Source organism: Prionailurus viverrinus, chromosome B3 (genome assembly GCF_022837055.1).
Source record: "Prionailurus viverrinus isolate Anna chromosome B3, UM_Priviv_1.0, whole genome shotgun sequence".
Classification (NCBI taxonomy): Eukaryota; Metazoa; Chordata; class Mammalia; order Carnivora; family Felidae; genus Prionailurus; species Prionailurus viverrinus.
This window is the reverse complement of record NC_062566.1, coordinates 81,650,163-81,670,001: the sequence shown is the minus strand read 5'-3', so window position 1 is coordinate 81,670,001 and position 19,839 is coordinate 81,650,163. Positions and strand designations below refer to the sequence as shown.

General features: G+C 36.7%; 1 protein-coding gene across 5 annotated transcripts in view; it reads left to right on the top strand.

Annotated features, from left to right (window-relative positions):
• Positions 1-19,839, top strand: part of SLC25A21 (solute carrier family 25 member 21) — a 486,715-nt gene that overhangs the window by 253,913 nt on the left and 212,963 nt on the right. For 2 of the 5 annotated variants that reach the window (XM_047863358.1, XM_047863357.1), the window contains exon 2: positions 16,219-16,277. The exons of the other annotated variants lie outside the window; for them this stretch is intronic. The gene's annotated coding sequence lies outside the window, so the exon portion shown is untranslated. The remainder of the gene's footprint in view (positions 1-16,218; positions 16,278-19,839) is intronic. 5 annotated transcript variants of the gene reach the window in all.

Below are 19,839 nucleotides of genomic sequence, written 5' to 3'. Positions count from 1 at the left end.
CATCCTGTATCCCTGGAATAAGTTCCACTTGATTACAGTGTATGGTCCTTTTAACGTATAGTTGAATTCAGTTTGCTAATATTTGCTTGAGGAGTTTTGGATCTATGTTCATCAGGGACATAGTCTGTGATTTTGTGTGTGTGTATATGATGTCTTTGTCTGGTTTTGGTATCAGGGTAATGCTGACCATGTAATATTTGCTTTATATATGTAGATGCTTGTATGTTGGGTGCATATATATTTACAAATGTTATATCTTGTTGGATTGACCCCTTTATCATTATGTAATGTGTTTGTCTTTTACTTAGAGTCTTTGTTTTAAAGTCTCTTTTTTCTGATATAAGTATAGATACACAAGCTTTGTTTTGGTTTCTGTTTACATGTAATATCTGTTTCCGTCTCTACAATTTCAGCCTATGTGCATCTTTACATCTAAGGTGAGTGTCTTATAAGCAGCATATAGATGAGTCTTGTTTTTGTTTTGTTTTGTTTTGTTTTATCCATTCAGACACTCTGTCTTTTGATTGGACAAGTTAGTTTATATTTAAAGTAATTATTGATAGGTATGTACTTATTGCCATTTTGTTAATTGTTTTCTGGCTGTTTTATGCTTCCTCTCTGTTGCTTTCTTATTATCTTGCTCTTTTTCCTATGATTTGATGACTTTCTTTAGTGTTATGCATCGATTCCTTTCTTACTATCTTTTGTATATCCACTGGAAGTTTTTGCTTTGTGGTTACCACTAGAATCACATATAATGGCCTATATATATAACAGTCTATTTTAAGTTGATAGCAACTTAAGTTTGAACACATTCTAAAACTCTACATTTTAACCACACCCTGCTACAATTTGTTTTTGGTACTACACTTTACATCTTTTCATTTTGTCTATCTCCCACTGGCTTTCATGAGGAGAATGCAAGGTCAGGGCATGCCTGCCTGCTTTCACACAGTGGCTGGAAGGCACAGGGCCAGGGCATGCCCACCCATGCTGTCAAGGGAGAGGGAGAAGGCAAAAATGGCACCTACCAGCACCTCTGTTCCCCAGAGAGAGTTCCAACAGTCCCCTGCCCTCCAGAAGTCACTATAATATAGCAAATGAATCTTTTCCTATAGTCTAAGCACTTTTCAAACTGATGCTTTTGTGCTGGCCCCTTGGGTGCATGAGTCTGCATACAAACCCTTTAAGAGAGTATCTCCATTCTATTTGGGACCCTCCATTTCCTTTGGGTCCCCTGTACATGAGCCCCATTGGTTTTCAAAGTCAGATGTTTTGGAGGCTCATCTTTCTGTTGCAGATTTCAAGTGCTGGAGTACCTGATGTGGGTCATGAACCCCTCATTCCTCAGGGAGAAGCTCTGTATTTGTGAGATCTCTCCCAATTGTGTATCGCTGTATCAAGGGTGAGATTTTTGGCAAGACCACATCTCTGCTTCTCATATCCATGTCAGTGTGGCTCTTTACTATTTGTAATGAAAGAGCTGTGCACCTAGTTTTCACATCTTCTTCAGTGGGAACTATTTCATATGTCACTGGAGATTCAGTGTCTGTGGGAAGAGGTGAGTTCAGGATCTTCTGTGCCACCATCCTGGATCACCACCCCTCCTCCCATATTTTAAAAAATTATATCACATTCCTGCCACCTGTGTGTGAACATAAAATTTCAAATGGAGCCTGCTTTATAATTCTAAATTTTCCATGGATATTAAACTGTAATTGATACCAGGAATTATTTTACCTGAATCAATAGTTTTTTTCATGGATGTATCTCTGTAGTAGGATAGATATATTGTCTAGAGAACATTTGCCCTACCATAAAGGTAACTAGAACTAGGGGCACCTGGGTGGTCACTTAAGCATCCGACTGCGACTCAGGTCGTGGACTCGCACTTCGTGAGTTCAAGCCACGTGTCAGGCTCTGTGACACACTCAGAGCCTGGAGCCTAGTTCAGATTCTCCCTCTCTCTCTGTTCCTCCCATGCTCATGCTGTCTGTCTCTCAAAAATAAATAACGATTAAAAAAAGCTTTTAACGTAACTAGAAAGATGAAGTTCTTAAAATTAACAGTCTCTGGAAGAAATATTAACTGGTTTACTTCTCAAGACAGCAAAACTTCTAAACTTGCTTCTTCCACTACATTTTGTGTGTTTGTGTTTATTTGACTGATTTCCAGAGCTGAAATTAGCAATCGGAAAAGTTTGCAGAACTGACAAAACAAAATATCTTCAGGACATCTTTACAAAATAACAGCTTTTATGGTAGTGTAATTTTGTTTACAGAGAATGAAATTCATTGGCAAGATCTTTACTTTCATTCATCACTATTCTTTGTCTTTTGTCTTTAAATATGTGATATAATAATTTGGTCTGTGGTCTTTAGCAAGGAAACATTTGATTGCAAATCGAGTGTATGTATATGATTCAATCAAAACTTATACTATCTGTTCTTTGGCCTCCTGTGTAATTACCAAAATTCAGTCCTTGGTATTTCAAGTCTTTGAGTATCCATACCCAAAGACTTGAAATATCCATAAACATACACACACACACACACACACACACACACACACACACACCACACCACACACGTATGTATGTGTGTGTATTGTGTGTATATATTTATATTTATATTTAATTTATTTCACACACACCACACACACGTATGTATGTGTGTGTATTGTGTGTATAAATTTATATTTATATTTAATTTATTTCTCCCATTCCACGCTAGGAATACCAAGGAGGAATTTTAGAATTTCAGTAGATACAGGAATTGCTGGGACTTAGGAAATGCCATTATGAAATCCTGACCCCAGAGTAATATATTATTTCAATGTCAGTTTGATATATCTCTTAGCAAGTATTCATACAAAAGTTAAAATATACTTAGAATTCATTCAGTACTTCTAAAACTGGATTAGGAGTTTTTACTAAAAAAGATGGCTCAATAAATATATTATGTTTAAGCATGGATAAAGAAATCTAATGAAGATATAACCTAATAAGAAATTCACTAATTTTTAACATGGAAATAGCTGTTTAAATCTCACTCCAAAGCACTTTAAAGTAAGATATTATACCTAATGGCAAAGTGGATTTGGTAAATAGTTTTGGTTTAAGATTTAGAGAAGACTGGCATCTGAGGTTATAAAACTGATCATGTATCTTCTTTTCTTCTTGAGATAATTATTTCTAGGAGCGATAGGAAGACCATGAACTCTGTTTTGGTGTCTATGGTTGGACTCTACCTCTTTTTACTGTCTTTTTTTCTCTGTTTAGTTACTATCTAGAAGTTCTGACTGATCACATAAAACCTTTTTCACAGAGGAGGGTAGTTAAAAAAGAGAGAGAGAAAGAAAAATTTATGTGTCTTACACTTAAAAGGATCTTTTGGCTTTTCCCTTTACAGCTTATTTTTCTTCCCCACCATTTGGTGGGGTTTTTTTGTATGTGTGTGTGAATGTTTTTCATTAGTTATTTTAAAGGTAATAAAGATGTGTGACAAAGTTATAGCTTCTGCATTTTTTTTCTACTTTTACAGTTGTGTTGGTTTCTGATCGTCTACAATAAGAAAGTATGAAATTTATTTATATTAAATTGAAGGTGATTTCTAAAAATGGCTCTAGATTTACACAATTATTGTGGACAATATTTCCCTGCCCTTGGTGAAATCCTCTCTTTAAACTCCTCTGTGTTGGGCTTTCTCATCCTGCAATTCTGAAAACAATTCTGATTCAAGTCCAGCCAATTCCCTAGGTCCAGATCGGGAGTCTGTAGTAAATTTTGTTTTTCAGGAAGGATTTAAATCAACTTGAGGATGATAGCTTTTCAGTAAGTTATTTAGGAAACTGGGGATGTTTGAGAAATAGTTGCTTATCATGTTGAGCTTGGCATTTTGGAGGAAAACCATGGCATCCCACAATCATCCCTTGATCTCTGTAAAGACATGTGATTCTAGGGTGGGTGACCCATGGGTCTGACTAAGTGTAGCAAGGCTGTTTGTGGACATCTGGAGCTCAAAGTATGTCTAACATCTGCTATACTGATGTTAAGATTTTTTGCAACTTTTTTAGCTCAATCTTTATAGTAAATCTTATACACTAAGGAAGCTGGCCTAAGCTAAGGAACTTACGGGGCTTTGCATTTTATATTCCTTTTTAGAGAGTGTACTTCTGCATCACAGTCACATAAGGAGCCTTTGTCTCTTCCCCAAAGTCTAGTGCCTTGAACAATGCAGATTGTTCATACACACAAGTGATGCTAAATCACACATCTCAGACCCTGAAAACACTTATAATCATGAAATGTCAAAAAGCAATAAGATTATGATGCCAGTTTCAGTTTTTCAGATGAGAACATTTAATTTGCTTTTAGTCAGGTTGTTACTAAAATGAAATCTTCATTTTCCAAAACTTCACCTTTGTCTGTAAATATTTTTAATCTTTTCTACTAATGGTACAATACAAGGTACCTCTTGACTTTTATATAATTAGCATTATTTTTTCCAGGAACTTAATTATTTTCTTTATAAATAATATTTCACTAATGTTTGACTAGGAACTAGTCAAACCATAATGCCATTAGTTTACCTCTATAGTTTATGTCTTATTTATATAGCTCTGAATCCAAGAACTGAAGCATCTTTCAGTGCTTTATTGCTACATTTCTTTATTTACTATATTCAACATTACTAAATTGCCTTCTGTGCACTATGCATTGTGATATGCTAAGGACCAAAATGTGAATAGTACATGGATTCTGTTTTTTGAGGAGCTTACATTTTGGTGGGAAAAGGAATACATATGTACACAATTATTGTAAGAAACAGGATATAAATAACAAATTGTGGAAAAGAGGCTTCTCTCTGTTTAGAGTTGCCCAAGTGGCATTCAAAAGGCAGATAGGAATGTGGGGCATTCTGACCCTTGGTGTCCAGAAGGCCAGGGTCAAACAAGATATGCAGTTACTTTTCTAGGGTCAGAAAACAGGAGATACACCAAGGAAAGAGTTGAATATTGGAGATGAAGTTCTGGACAAAAAGATGAGGTTTAGGTGAATCTTTTCTTATGAGTAGTGGGCAATGAGGCAGTGGAACATCAATATCAGATATGCAAGAAGAGTGAAGAGAAGCTTGAAGCAGAAAGAGCCATAGTGGAGGATATTGTTCAAGTCCACTCAGAAATAAGGAAGGCCTGACATTTGATAAAGACAGTAGAAACAGAGAAAGGAAGAGATTTAAGAGAAATCAAGGTGTGAGAAATCCCATGATATAGAGGGCTTCTAGGTTGAAGATGAAGCTTCTGATTTGCATTATTGTGTGTAGGATGGATGGGGGGAGCCAAAGGAGGAGGAGGTTGGTGGTGGGGCTGGGAAGAGAGATGAGAGATTCTGTTCTGGTCAGATTGAGATTTAGGTGCTCAAGAGACATTCGGGTGGAACTGTCCAGGAGATCGTTTAAAAGCTGGCTCTGAGCCATAGAGAGATCAAATCTAGATAATAGGTCTGGAACTCAACAGTTCTTAGGTAGTAGTTATAAGCTAATTACCTTAATTTTGTCAGAGTGTGTGCCCACATTTTCAAAATTAATTGAACTGAGTTTATGTCATTTAAACAAAATTCACAATTTATGCCATTATGGCCTACAATCAAACAGCATCTCTTTACGTGTTTTAGTGGAACCCACCAACATATTCATATTATCCACAGTTGTTAAATAGTGAATTTAAATTAAACCTCAATGAAAACTATGTTGGAAATACATTGTGTGTTGTTTGTTTTGTGCTAGAACACTATGAGTAGCTTTGAACTATATATGTGTGAGAAAGAATGGAAATACTTATATTTATTTTCCCTGATGGTGGGGTTTATAATACATTAATTTATGAGAAGATAAAGGATAAACAGCTTGAATGAGAAGTGATCTCATGAGACAACATCTGAGCTCTTTTTCATGTCATTTTATGATCCCCAGGATGCTAGTAGCATTGTCAGAGGCCACTTGTATTGACAATAGTCCAGAGTCTTAAATCTCTGTTTTTTAGTTGGTGAAATTTTCTCATATTGCTGAGAATCTAGGAAATGCTATAATCAATTTTTTTAAATCTAAAAGCCACCTTTTATTTCTTTGTTTTCTCAAATCTTACCAAAGTTTTTTAACATTTATTTTTTATTTCTATAGTCTTTCCACAGATATCCTTATGGACCCACTTCTTACCCGAGAAGAAGTAATGTAGGCAGTAATGTCCTTTGAGCGTATGACTCTCAACTTGATTCTGACAAATTATTTAGAGATGCTGATTAGGTTACACAGGGGCCATGACCTTCAGGAGTTTTGCTGATTTGTCTGGTGGTTACCAGTCATTTTTCAAGGTCAACAAGCAGTGAGAAGGTCAACAGTGCTAAGAGAAGCCATCATATAGTGTGTAACTTGGTTTGAGATAGAATGTTGACCTCTTGTCATTAAAAAGGACATGGGGCAGATCACAGCCAAGGCTGATGCCTAAAAAGTGTGATGATACTTCTAGGGTGTCACAGCAGGAATCTCAATAGCTGTTCAATTAAAGTCAGATGTTCCAGAGAAGAGGGGACGTGGCATGCATTACAATAAGCTGAAGGGCATGATCCTTTCACTTTGGAGGGATAGAGAGTCTTACTCTGATGGCCATGTGGTTCTTAATTAAAAGAGTTTGTTTTCTGACAAGATGAACAATATTAGTTTCTAGCTCCATAGCAAAATGCTCATGGTGGATTTTGTGTGATTATCTTATCTTTGGTAATAGAATTGTCTCTAGCATCTCCTCATCCAATCTTCTCCACCTCTTTTTGCTGTACTCCTGCTGTAATTAAGTTTTGAGAGAGAAGAGAGAGTGTGGGAGTTTGCCCTTGTTAAAGACAGGTTAATTCTAGACATGGCTTTACATGTTGACATTTCCCAGTTAGCTCACAGCTCATAGTAGAATTCTGTTGAAACTGTGCCATGATATACTGCCAGCAAGTGGGAGTGGTGAAAAATACTAGGAAGGCTAGTGACGGCTAAAATAACACAAAATAGTACTGCTGTCATCACCTGTTTCGGCAACACAGCCCTTACCAACAGTGCAGCAAGGAGACCCCTACATATTTGATAGTATATTAAGGAAGAATAGTTAGCTTGCATCATTCTGATCATTTTTAGAGTGAAAAAATAGTTTTTTTTAAAAAGAGAAACTAAATAATCTTATATTAAACAAGCTGGCCACTGGATGGTTTACCTACCCCCTTTATTTATTTTTATTTAAAATGTTTTGTCTCTATTATCCCTTTCAGTTTGAAATCAACTTTCAGTTTCTTTCCTTCAGGGAGAAGACAATCAGTCCTTTAAAGTGCTTGCTTTGTGTAATAGCCAAATTTTAGGGAAATATAAATTAAAACCACTTGCTGTGATTAAATTTGAAACTAACAAATACTTCCATGCATGCAACATAACCATTTTTTTTCCTGACATGATTATTTGGTGCAAGATACCCTATTTGTAAAATGTTTGCATTTGGCTCATCATAAAAGGTGTTTTCTTTTTTTTTCTCTGAAAAATACCAATTAGCCCTGATTATGTGTTGTCACTCACTTTATGTTCTTTTTCCAATGCAAAGAAAAAATAAACAAAACACAGAAGTTGGTCTTAAATATCAAAGATCAAACAAGATGAAGAAAAAAACCCCTTACCCTATGGACTCTTGGAAATTAAAATATAAAAGTCTCTTGAAATAGCCCTGCTTTATGTAATGTTGCTGTGAAACACAGGCAAAAGCCTGTTTATATTAATCATCCTTTTCTGTAGCTTCCATTGGCAATCAACTGCTGCATTTCAGCTGTAAGAGCTTACCTTACCAATGTTTTCTGTCACTGGGTAGTACTGGAAAATGTTTTCACAGGCCTCAGATATACCAGATGGAGACTATACTGTCTCCCAAACACTGACAAATCATTTATTAATTTTCGTCATGGTGATTAAAACCAGTCAAGTATAAGGGAATCTGGAAGCAAATTAAACACGTATTTATTCTAAGCTGGAAATTTCCTTAAAGTCTTTCTGATTTGCAGAAAGTTTATGTTCATTTATTCTTGTTCACCTTCTGCCAATGTCAGTGTATTTAGCATTTAGCTTTCAGGTGGAAGATCTGCCTTAGAAGAGTTGCTTAGAAGAGTTGCTTATTAAGGGAAACCCTTACCTAACTACAACTGTCCCATATTACTGTGACTTTTTATTACATGACCTAGCAATATTCTGCATAATCATATATTGTAAAAACCTAATATTTCTTGGAGTGTGTCTGTCCTTCTTAGAATATCCCTCAAGCTTTACTGTGATAATTCAGAATGTTCTGACCTATCTGATTCTGAATTTCCATGTCTATCAAAGACATACCCACGTGGTGCTTTCCATTCATTCATACTTAACTTAGTACCTAAGAAAATTAATACTTAGCATTTGCTGTGATTGATTTACTCTGATTACAATTAAATGATCTATAAAAAGTTCTTTTGACAACATACGATTTACAATAGACTAAGGAATCACTTCACTCAGACTTTTTACCCCCTATTTTTCTACCACTAATAATGAAAAGGATTATAAACATCTACTCAAACAACTCGTCCTTATCCTTCCTAAGTCAGTTCAGACATCACTAGTTCTGCCTCTACTTTAAGGTGTTTATTCTTCCCAAAATACGTTTTGGATTTTAACTATGTAAACAATATAGAAGCTTATATAGTAGTTTTTGTGTTAGGAATTTCTCTCTCTCTTTTTTTTTATGTATCATTTTCTGGTCCTTAAACCCATATTGTATAGGTCAAAAGTTTTTTGAAATTGGAAGGAAAGGAATGACTTAAAATAACAAAAACTTAAAGTTTCACCATTACTTAAAATTACATTATTACTTAAAGTTACATTATTAATATTATCTCTTAATAGAATGAACAGATTTTCTCAGCCAGTGGCAGGTGGAAAGGCAACCCAGCGGGTGGCTGCTGGGGAGAGAAGGGAGAAATGTTGCCTTGAGGCCTCCTTCTACCCAGGGATTTATTCTTTCACCAAAGATGCTATATGATAAAATCAATTTTTAATAAATAAGTCTTGTTCTGAAAGTCCACACAATCCAGTGTGGGTGGAAGAGAATTAGGAGGTAGATTAGTGAATAGAACATTAGAATTCACTGTGATACATTACAAGAGAGCTAAGATGTGCACCTAACTTAACGAGGATAGTCCAAGGAGGACTCCTGCCTAAGAAGGATTACCTTTAGCCAAGCAGAGGCTTAAAATCTTTGCAAATTAACATGTAGGCAAGCGTTTACCCACAAAAAAGTTTATGCATTAAACATTAATTTGTGTTTGTATATTAATTTTAAAATAATCTATAGATTTATCTTCAATTTTAGACTACGTCAATTCAATGTATTCATTGAATTCAATTTCTAGAAATGGGAGTTTTGAGTGAGACTCATTTTTAATGAGACTGTATATTCAGTAATGCTTTCAGTCAGATTCTAAGGCCTTAACTGCCATAATCAACTAGGATTTTATTAGTGGCTGCTGCCTATAGAGAGGCACCAAGTGCAGCAGAATGTGGGGCAAGATCTTGGACTCAAGTTAGATGAACTTGAGCCTGGTCAGGCTCTGACGCTTACTAGCCATGACCTCCAGCATGGTTTCTAGTACATTCCCATCCCTCGTACAACCTTAGGGTTGTGAGGAGCAAATGTATGCAAGTTGCTTAGCATGGTTACTGGTACATAATATTTGTGCAATAAATTTTAACTATTTGTTGAATGATTGAATGAGTAAACATTGTTGTTATAAATTCTTAACAGAGTTAGTGAAATAGGTCTAATCCTTTCTACAAATTGGTTCTTGTGGTAAAACTGAACTTTCTTGGCAATGGATAGGTAGTTTATCAGTTTTTAATTCCCAGGAAGTATTTTGATTTAAGATAGATAATAAGTCATGTAGTATACCACACAGAGAAGACACATTTTATAAATATGGATTTAAGATAGTAAGTAGCTATAATAAGCACACAGTAAAGAAATACTCAGTGAGATACATAGAGATATAGACCTAGCTAGCTAGCTAGGTATCTGTAATGATTTTTTAGGAAGGTAACTGTAGCTCAGGATAGCAAAGTGGTTAAGAGCACAGACTAATTGGGTTTTGTTAAAACAGCCATTTTTATCATGTCTCACAATTCTGCAGGTTGCTTGGACACACATGGGTAGTTCTGCTGGCCTTGATTGGAGTCTTTCATGCAGTTACAATCAAATGGTGGCTGCAGTGGCAGAGATGACTCCTTCACGTGGCTGGCTGTTGGCATAGGCTCTTGGGCGAGACTGGAGAGTCTCTGTTCTCCTTCATGTGGCCTCTCCATGTGGCTTAGACTATTCAGCACATGGCAGCTGGATCTCCAAAATAAGTGTGCCAGCTGAGAAAATACCAGTGTGAAAGTGGCTTATTAAGCCTCTGCTTACATAACACATGCTAATGTCTCAGTGTCCAAAATCAGTCATGGGGTGAGCTTGGAGTCAATGCGAAAGGGCATTCCACCAGGACCAGAATGCTGGGAGGTATAGTTGATTGGTGACCACCAAAGCAATAGGGCACAACAGGGTTGGATCCCAACTCTGCCTCTTAATAGTTGCGGGGGCTTGGGAAGTTATTTCTCTTCCCTGGACCTCAATCTTCTCATTAATAAAGTGGGGAAAATTTGGTATTCTCTTCAGAGTGCTGCTGTGAATACTTTTGTCAGCAATGAGTTAATGAATGAATTAATACACAAAATATGTGCAACAGCTTTGATATATAAAAGCACTTAAAGTAAGCTAGTTTTAATAGTGGTGTTGATAGTAATAGTTGTAGTAAGAGTAATAGTAGAATTATTATTAGTAGAAGCAGCAATAAAAGTAAAAAAAGAAATATCATTTTAGGAATAGAGTACAGCTTCACAACAACTGCTGATTTAGTTTCACAAGAGCTTTTAAAATCTCTAGTATGTTGATTTTTAGAAAGCTAACAGTTTGGGTTTGGTTTCCCTTTGATCATATTGAAAACTAATAAAATTTTCCTCACAGTTCAGGGGCTAGAAAACACACACTGAAAGATACATACAATTCATTTAGAGAAGCAAATCAGAATTTACAAAATACAATAAAAGGATCTTTGATTTAAGGAATTAAAGAGCTCTTCCCGGTTCAGTTAAGAGTTTTACAGATCATTAACTACTTGACAGGTCTGTTCAATAAAGAAATGACTATAATTCCAAAATAAGCCACTAATGAGTTTTTAACACCTCCAAGGTACTTCTTAGGAAAGTACCACAAATAGAGGCTAAGAAATAATTAATATTTTTAGAGATATACCCCCTGGGATCAAAAACATCTACTCAATCACCCCAGGCGATAATCTCCGAATTATTTCTCAATTCCCAATCAACGTCTAAGTATCTTTAATCCCTTTCTCTCCACCCCCGTCACCACTTCCCAATTTCATGGACTAATCTTTTTTCATCCCTATTAATGTAAATCTTCTAACTGGGCTCATGAATTTGGTCTCTCTGCATTGTAGTTCTGCTGCCAATGTTCTCTTTCTGAAAACAAAGATGAGATTTTGTCACTACCCCACCATCTCTCATCTTCCAACACTTTGAGACTTCTTATTTCATACCTGTAAGGTCCAAACTGCTCAGCAGGATGGTGAAAGCTCTCTCTATTTTGATACTTAGTAAATGCTTAATAAGAGGCTGTTAAATTAAAGAATGTCCCAACTTGGGGTCTATCATAATCTATTTATGGAGAAGTGCCTGTCGGGTTCTTGAAATAAGAATGACCCTAAGGTCCCTAGACTTACACTTGGATTGCCTGCTAGCTTTTATGAATATTTAAAGTGAAGTAAGTAGTATCTCAGTTAATCTACTAGCTACGCTTCCTCAAATAAGAGCATTTGATAGTCTGATACACCTGAATAGTTAAGAGTGGTACTTATATACCTTTACCATGCGTGATCACAAGTTCTGTATAGGAGCAATGGCACCCTCCATTAAGGCTATGATTTGCATAGTAAAAACTTGATAAAGCAAACTTGAATTCGCTGGAATGGTATCACTGTATTTAGCTAGGAGAGTTTGTGTTATGCTTCCACTTCAAAAAATCAGTATATTTTCTTGTTTTGTGATGTGATTGTTAGTAGCTTATTTGATGGCTTGCCAAATGTAGTAAGGGCACTGGACATTTGTTTGCTAATCTGTTTACAGGAGAGAGAAACCTTGTGGAGTTTTTTTGATGACTGTGTTCTTATTAACTTCTTTTAAAACATGCTTAACTCATATAGTTTCTGTCACCAGTAATTTTTCTTTTTTGCAGTAGAGTTCACTCTGTTTTCTCTGAAATTGTGTCCTGAATGAAAAAACCCAAATTTAGAATAACACTGTTCATATGCCAGTGCCTCCTAAAAATGGGAGGTTTGGTGGTGAGAAATTGCCAAATACTGTGGGGTGCCATGGAGCACTGAGACTGTGAGCTTGGGTTTTTTTTATTTAAAAGACAAGTGCAGATTAATATGGCTTGCTACAATAGGCAGGGATGAATAGAAGACTGATTTAAAAACAGAAGAATCATGTCAGGGTGTTGGTATTCTTTGGGGTTTTGTCCTAGTCCCTCTTCTTACTTTCAGACTCACCCTGAAGAGTGTTATCCCCTCCCATTGTTTCCATGGCCATCCACATGTGCATGGCTCACAAATGTGTATCATCCCACTTGGATGCCTAGCAGGCCCCTCATCTTCAACATGTCCCTAACTGAACTTGTCATTCTCCTCAGAGCTGTTCTTCAGTGAATGGTTCCATCGTCCATCATCCTCATATATCTCTCCCTCCACCTCCCTTATTCCTAACATCCAATCCATCCTTTTCTCCACTTCCCAAGTGTCCCTCAAGTGCCGTGCCTTTATTTCTACCCTTTTGGATATTACATCTGTTGTCTGGATGATCCAATAGCCTCTTCCCTGGCACCCTTGCCTCAACCATCATCCCAACCCTAATCCATCCTTTCTGTTGTAGCCTGATGCCAAAAAGCAAATAGATTATGTGAGTTACTCCCCCTCTTAAATCTTTTCATTGGCTTCTCATGTTCCCTGAGATAAATTTAATGTTCCCTAACTTAGCTGAAGATCCTCCAGTGTCTGGCTATATCCTATGTAACTCTCCATTCCTATTTCACAGCACCCTCACTCCATGCTCCATCCTGCATTATCTAGAATGGTAACTGCTATACACATATGGCTATTTACATTTAAATTAATTAAAAGGAAACAAAAACAAAATATCATTTCTTCAGTCATAATAGCCACATTTTGTATGCTCAGTAGCCACACATGAGGCTAGTGGCTGCCATGTGGGATAGCACGGATTATAAAATGTTTCCGTAATTGCAGAAAGTTTTATTGGATAGCCTTGTGTTGAAATCCTTTCATTTCCCAGAGCTTTGCCTTCTTCTCTAATTTATACTCTTTTTTATCCTTTGCCTGGAATGATTTCTAATTATTCTTTCCTCCCATCAATGCCTTGTGATTCCCCACCATCATTTTTTAATAGACTTTATTTTTTAGAGTGTAAATGAGGAAAAGATACAGAGGATTCCCATATACCTTCTGCTCCTATACACACACACAACACCTCCTATTATCAACATCCCCCACCAGAGCAGTACTTTTGTTAGAATGGATGAACCTACATTGATTCATCATTGTCACCTAAAGTCCATAGTTTATATTAGGGTTCACTCTTGGTGATGTACATTCTATGATTTATAACAAATGTATAATGACATGTATCTATCGTTATAGTATCATAAGGAATACTTTCACTGCCCTAAAAGTTCTCTGTGACCTACCATAATTTTTTACATATCACTCAACTTCTCTAAAATTCACTCTTCATCTGCTAACAAATCAAGTCCAAATTAGACTGCAAAGCTTTCTCGTATCTCCCTCCTCTGAAGTCCTATGAAATTACAGAGTTGAATATAAAGTAACCAGGACTTTTTAAACTGGAGAATAAATCAGAATTTATTCACAGTGTTGAATATTGAATAGTAGCTTATTTCAAGGCACTGCCTTAATCAAAAGATTTTTTGGATACCCACTCTTGGAATTCTCTTCAGAAATAATTTGTCTTTTATAAAATGATTTCATTAATATGTGGTGACATTTCTTTAGGTATCAGTCTCTGTATTCACTATTCTTGGTTCTATCTGATACTCAGTTCTTTCCAGAAATTGAATCTGTCTTCAAAATTACAACATTAGGTGTTTAAAAGTTATATACAACAAGGGAATCCCGTAGAATCCAAAAAAGTTTTTAAACCTTGGCAATACCTTTTTCATGTTTATAGGCAGTGAAGGTGACAGCTTTGAAAAGGATCACACTCACTCATGTTGGTTAGTTCTGATATGTTTGTTTAGAAACAAATAAACCAAAACCTATAGGCTATGGTATCATTCCTTCTCAGATGTTTACAGGTAACTTGATGATTACCTGGTATATTGCATTGTAAAGTTGAACCTATTTTCAAATTTTAATTAACGTTTTTTTGTTTATGTATTGTACCTCGAAGTATTTGATAAAAACTCCTTGAAGGTAGACTCTTAATCATTTTTAATGTTTTCCATGGCACCTCAATTACTGCTAACAATAGTTAATAAATAATTAATACTTTGCAGTTTCCACAGCGTACCTAGAAATATGATCCCCTATTTCCTTACACAGTCCTGTAAAGTAGGCATTTTTCCTATAATCCCCAACCTCTAGTCAAAAGAAAGTGGAGGTTGGGGCATGGAGTGTGCCATTCTGGGCCTATATGAAGTAAACTAACAGGCAGAAACAGGAGCTATCTGATCACTTTGGGATTTATAGAGGATACAGTGGCTTTTCCTTTATCCATGCTGGTGATGCATTTTTAAGGGGCCAATGTAGGCCCTTAAGGCCATTTTCCTACTGCTGATACAGGGTACTGACTTACCAGAACCCATACCTTTCATTCACCCATCCATGCTTTGTAACCATGTTGGCCATCAACAAACAGTGCAATTTCACTGATTTTTCAGTAGTATGTGCTCAATTTTTGTTTGTTTTGATTTAAATATAAATCTTAACAGGATTCTCTCAGAAGCTGGGTTTTGGGGGTATTTTTTTCTTAGATATTTCTGGGACTTTTCAATATGTAGAATGAACATGTATTGCTCTTAAAATTAGAAAAATTGATGGGGCGCCTGGGTGGCTCAGTCGGTTGAGCATCCAACTTCAGTTCAGGTCATGATCTTGCGGTTTGTGAGTTCGAGCCCCACGTCGGGCTCTGTGCTGACAGCTCAGAGCCTGGAGCCTGCTTTAGATTCTGTCTCTCTGTCTCTGTCTCTGTCTCTCTCTCTCTGCCCCTCCCCCACTCATACTCTGTCTCTCTCTCCTTCAAAAATAAACATTTAAAAAATTTTTTTTAAATAATAAAATTAGAAAAACTGAGCGCCTGCATAGCTCAGTTGGTTGAGCATCTGACTCTTGATTTCAGCTCATGGTCATGATCCCAGGGTAGTGGGATCGAACCCCGTGTCAGGCTCCATGCTGAGCATGGAGCCTGCTTCTGATTCTCTTTCTCTCTGCCCGTCTTCCCCACTCACGTGCACTGTCTCTCTTTCTAAAATAAAAAATTGAGGGGCGCCTGGGTGGCGCAGTCGGTTAAGCGTCCGACTTCAGCCAGGTCACGATCTCGCGGTCCGTGAGTTTGAGCCCCGCATCAGGCTCTGGGCTGATGGCTCAGAGCCTGGAGCCTGTTTCCGATTCTGTGTCTCCCTCTCTCTCTGCCCCTCCCCCGTTCATGCTCTGTCTCTCTCTGTCCCAAAAATAAATAAACGTTAAAAAAAAAAATAAATAAAAAAAAATAAAATAAAATAAAATAAAAAATTGAAATAAAATTAGAAAACCTTATTTTTTACTTTAGTCATTTAGATTTTAATAGCATCTTAAAAACAAGAACAGTTAAAAAATTTTTGAGAAGTCAAATAGTGGACACTGTAGGAATATTGTTCATTTCTCTCAAATCATAGCAGAGTAAGTATTGCATTTCACTTCTCACATGTTAACTTTTATAATCTGATTATCTACCTCTACCTCTTTATAACAAATGACTTTATTTTCAGTGTGAGAAAAGACTTGCTACTTTACGATGGAAACTCCAGGTGACTTCTATATATCCCAGGTAACTCCGCGTTTACTGTGTTCTTCTTCCACATCACTCACTCTTTCCTAAGTCACACCCTGAACATTCCTCCCGTTTTTTTTTTAATTCATATATAATTTGAGACATATCCATTTCTCAGGTTTGGCGACAGTTCAGGACCAAGGGACAAGGTCACAGAGATTATAGACTGTTGAATGTGTGACAAGGCGGCTCATAAAGAATCTGGTCAGATGTCCTTCATTTGCCTGTAATTAACTACAGCTGCTTTTTATGTTGCGAGCTGATCTTTGATCTGCTTTCCCCTTCAGACCTCTGTGCACAAGGTAGTTAAAAACAAACTAGGAGGCCAATTTTAAAGACAAAAAAAAAAGAAAAAGAAAAGAAAATCCCTTCGGGGTAATCAAGTGACAGTTGAAGCAGCCATAAGCTGTTAGCTTTATTCATTAGAGAACTTTAAACATGTCAAGAAATAGAATAATGTCCCTGCTATTAGATCAGCCTCAACAATGAAGATTACAACAGCCTTGGGACGCATGAGTGGGCAAACTTTTTGTGAAAACAAGTTTATTGAGGAGCATTGTACTATAGTGGCACAGAATCTAGCTTACACAGTTTCATAGCAAGAATATTGGTTCAATATGCATCGAGAAAGTTGGCCCTCTAGGAGTGGCAGATATACAGTGCAACCTTGCTCTAACCCAAATGGCCCCTGCAATTAGGTTAAGAAAAACTTCCTACAGGCTCTACCGCTCGAATGGATGGCCTCTGTTACACCACATCGCTCTTGCCGAAACATTTACAATAGTACATGATCCAGCATAAATTTTAGTTTGGTAATGACCATGTAAATCTTGAAATCTTTCACAGGTTTATGTAATTGATATGGTTTTCTTCTGAATCAAAATTCTAATGTCAATATCAACAATTTTAAAAATAGAGCATTCCTTAGAGCAAATAATCTCGGACTAGAGTTTAAGAACTGTATTGAAAGAGGGTCAATTCTAATCATATCTAAGTGGATTCCCTGGTATCATTTTTTTCTTCTTTATCATAATCTGTAGCAGCCTACTCATTATTTGGGGGCTCTTAATAACATGAAAGAATATTTGATTTAAAAGGGAGAACATCCAGAACTTCCCAAACCTTAAATTTTCGCCATGCATTTTCAATTTTCAAAGTGGCTCTTCCTCCTAGTAAGTTCCAGAGAAAAGTCAGCCTTATGATATCTCTTGTCACCTACAAAAATTAAGAGAAACAGACACCGTCCTATATTTCATATTTTTCTTATTCTTAAAAGTGACATTTTTGCTCAGGTCAAAATTAGGAGGCTCTTTCAGTTGCTGATTCATGTCAAGTTCTTCCAAATGATATGTTAGCAATCCATTTATTCCTTTGTACCTAATTGATTTGTACAAGCTTAAATTATGAGTGAGGGTCATGACTTTCCATTGAATAAACTTATGGCTTTTCCCCAATCACATCACTTACCTCTTTCTTGGATTTTGTAATCATGTTGTGTGTCTTGCCCTTCAATATTCCTGTTAGAGGATGTTCTTTCAACGAATAAGAATTTGCTAATCTGAAGAGCAGTATGTGTGGAGAATATACTTTGTCCTTTAATACCTGAATGTTTATTCTAAATATTCCATGTTTGAGATTTGAAAGAACTTTCTAAGAAGAAAAAGAAGGGGAGGTGACACCTTATTTTATATATTTTCAAAACAGAATGATTATGCTCAGTTAATCATATATGATTTAGACTTCATATCTATAGGCTAGAGACACTTATGTGGCCTAACAAGGGAAGCAGGAGGGCCAGATTCAACAATGGGATACAGGGGGCACATGTCCCTGTACTCAGCTCTGGCTAGTTGTTGTCTTGCAGAAAGGTGACTCAGGGATGCCAGATATTTCAGTTTTTCAGGTAACCTGAAATCTGATTTTTTTTATGTGAAAACTCCTGATTTCTAAATGTTGACAACCAACTCATTCTTGAAAGAACACTGTGTGAACTGAACAAAACACATCTGTAGACTATTTTCTGGAGGTAGTGCCTCAATCTTCTTTTCAATGCTTATTGCTTGGGCAAGCTATGACATGGTTTTCAAAAAGTAGATAGAAGATTTTGAGTTCCTTCTGGATGATACTGTGTAATCAGAAGTGTGCACACAAACTGATAAAAAGAAATAATGGCATCAAGGTTAGGAATAGCAAATGCTTATATAGTGATGACTTAGAGTCTTTCACACTCTAATGGATCCTCAGAACACCCAGTAAGGCCAATAGGACCATTATTTTTATTCCCATCTTATAGAGGAGGAAATTGAAGCTCGATGAGTCCTTATTTCAAGGACACAGAATCTTTAGAGAAATTGTTGAAAGTCATGGATTTCTCTTGTCATAAAAATGAACACTAAAAAAGGAAAATTTAGCATGTAATTTCTAGGAATTCGTGGACACCTTCCTCTTTCCAAAGTTCAACCACAGGTTAAGAACCCCTGGAATAAGTGATCTGTGAAACTTGATACAGAGCTCAAACAGAGATTTTCAGAGGTGTGTGTGTGTGTGTGTGTGTGTGTGTGTGTGTGTGTGTGTGTGTGTTTCTACTACATGCTTCCCTCCTTAGAGAAAGGCACAGTTGAGACAGCAGCCAATAGAGTAGAGCTTTCCCAGGCTGAAAAGCCATCTGCAATTCCATCCCTGCCCCTCCCGCCCCCACTAGAATGACTAGATTCTGAGATGAGGCTGGAACTGGGGAGGATGCCATCAGTAGTACAGCTGGAACCCTCACCATCATGGTCTCGAGAACACTTCTCAGGGTTATCTGAAAAGTTTCAGAGTTACAAATAGTGATAGCAGCAAGAAGAGTAGCCACTGTTTATCCCATGATTATACTATGTCAGACACTGTGCTGAGTGCTGAAGTCAGTACAGTTTGTGCCTCCATCACACAGATAAGGAAATTGCTAAACCAAGATTATCATTCAGACTCTGCATCCAACACTGTTAACCACTCTAATTCTGCCTTTCCTTCTGGAGCGAGCATATGGAGGAGATGGACGTGCAGGGGAGGATCCTTTATTCCATAATTATTCTTAAGATACATGATAGTATGAAAATTCCTGAAAGGTCCATTGATTTTCCTTCTAAGACACAGTGTTGTTGGTTTTTTTTTTTTTTTTTTCAGGTAGTATGGCTTTAAAAAAAAAATACTGGGCACTTAAGAAGGTAAAGGAAAACCCAATTGTACCCAGTTTAGTGGAAATTTCATATGTATCAGTCATTGCTAAACCCCTGTTATGCTGCCTAAATCACTGATAATCTGTGTATCTTCCATGTCTTTTAAAGGCCAGACAGACCAAATTTATCTACAACCCAACTAAGTGTGCAGTATTTCCAAATACTTCAGGAAATAATACATTACGGATTTGATTTCTTCACTTTTCGCACATGGTGTTATATGTGTCGTGTAAAATGTGATACTTGCCAAATTAAAATGAGCATATGCCAAACATGAATAGCTTACACAAGATACAGAGTGTAAAACTTTTTATTTCTGTGGAAAACCCCAGTAATCAAGA